This window comes from Arachis stenosperma, chromosome 5, assembly GCF_014773155.1.
Source record: "Arachis stenosperma cultivar V10309 chromosome 5, arast.V10309.gnm1.PFL2, whole genome shotgun sequence".
Lineage (NCBI taxonomy): Eukaryota > Viridiplantae > Streptophyta > Magnoliopsida > Fabales > Fabaceae > Arachis > Arachis stenosperma.
Genome location: NC_080381.1, coordinates 115766788 through 115768712, shown reverse-complemented (window position 1 = coordinate 115768712; position 1925 = coordinate 115766788). Strand labels below are relative to the sequence as shown.

The following is a 1925-nucleotide window of genomic DNA, read 5'->3' as shown; positions in this document are numbered from 1 at the left end:
CAGTAACTTTCTTGCTCAGCTGACCCACTTGTCCTTCCAAATTTCTGATGGAGGACCTTGTTTCATTCATGAAACTTTGAGTGGTCTTTATTAGATCAGAGACCATTGTTGCCAAGTCAGAAGTATTCTGCTTAGAACTCTCTGTCTGTTGCTGAGAAGATGATGGAAAAGGCTTGCCATTGCTAAACCTGTTTCTTCCACCATTATTGTTATTGAAACCTTGTTGAGGTCTCTCTTGATTCTTCCATGAGAGATTTGGGTGATTTCTCCATGAAGAATTATAGGTGTTTCCATAGGGTTCTCCTAGGTAATTCACCTCTTCCATGGAAGGGTTCTCAGGATCATAAGCTTCTTCCTTAGATGAAGCATCCTCAGTACTGTTTGGTGCATTTTGCATTCCAGACAGACTTTGAGAAATCAAATTGACTTGTTGAGTCAATATCTTATTCTGAGCCAGTATGGCATTTAGAGCATCAATCTCAAGAACTCCTTTCTTCTGATTAGTCCCATTGTTCACAGGATTCCTTTCAGAAGTGTACATGAATTGGTTATTTGCAACCATTTCAATCAGCTCTTGAGCTTCCGCAGGCGTCTTCTTCAGATGAAGAGATCCTCCTGCAGAGCTATCCACGGACATCTTAGATAGTTCAGAGAGACCATCATAGAAAATACCTATGATGCTCCATTCAGAAAGCATGTCAGAAGGACATTTTCTGATCAATTGTTTGTATCTTTCCCAAGCTTCATAGAGGGATTCTCCATCCTTTTGTCTAAAGGTTTGGACTTCCACTCTAAGCTTACTCCATCTTTGTGGTGGAAAGAATTTTGCCAAGAAGGCATTGACTAGCTTTTCCCATGAGTCCAGGCTTTCTTTAGGTTGAGAGTCCAACCATATTCTAGCTCTGTCTCTTACAGCAAAAGGGAATAGCATCAGTCTATAGACCTCAGGGTTAACCCCATTAGTCTTGACTGTGTCACAGATTTGCAAGAATTCAGCTAAAAACTGATGAGGATCTTCCATTGGAAGTCCATGGAACTTGCAATTCTGTTGCATTAGAGAAACTAATTGAGGCTTAAGCTCAAAGTTGTTTGCTCCAATGGCAGGGATAGAGATGCTTCTCCCATAAAATCAGGAGTAGGTGCAGTAAAGTCACCCAGCACCTTCCTTGCATTGTTTGCATTGTTGTTGTTTTCTGCTGCCATGTTTTCTTCCTTGAAGAATTCGGTCAGGTCCTCTAAAGAGAGTTGTGCTTTGGCTTCTCTTAGCTTTCTCTTCAAAGTCCTTTCAGGTTCAGGATCAGCTTCAACAAGAATGCCTTTGTCCTTGTTCCTGCTCATATGAAAGAGAAGGGAACAAGAAAATGTGGAATCCTCTATGTCACAGTATAGAGATTCCTTTAAGTGTCAGAGGAAAAGAGAAATAGAAAGAAGAAGGAGAAGATAAATTCGAACTTTAGTTAGATAAGGTTCGAATTGTGCATTGAGAAGGAGTGGCACTCCATAAATAGAAGGATGTGAGAAGGAGGGAAGAAGATTTTCGAAAATTAATTAAAATACTTTGAAAACATTTTTGAAAAACATCAATTGATTTTCGAAAATCAAAGTGGAAAGGAAACCAAGTGATTTTTGAAAAAGATTTTGAAATTAGAAATTAAAAAGATTTGATTGAAAACTGTTTTGAAAAAGATGTGGTTAAAAAGATTTAATAAAAAATGTGATTGAGAAGATATGATTTGAAAACATTTTTAAAAGATATGATTTGAAAACCATTTGAGAAGATATGATTTTAAAAATGAATGACTTGCCTAACAAGAAAAGATATGATTTGAAACATTCAAACCTTTCTCAACAGAAAAGGTAACAATCTTGTGATGTTCAATCAAATCATTAATTGTTAGTAAGTATCTTTTAAAAAGGAAAGAAAT

The 1925-nt window shown here is 37.1% G+C and overlaps 1 non-coding gene across 1 annotated transcript; it reads left to right on the top strand.

Annotated features, from left to right (window-relative positions):
* The first annotated feature begins 691 nt into the window (after nt 1-691).
* Nucleotides 692-799, top strand: LOC130984787 (small nucleolar RNA R71). Its single transcript, XR_009088697.1, has one exon. It is a non-coding gene; the product is annotated as a small nucleolar RNA R71 (small nucleolar RNA).
* Nucleotides 800-1925: the final 1126 nt, after the last annotated feature.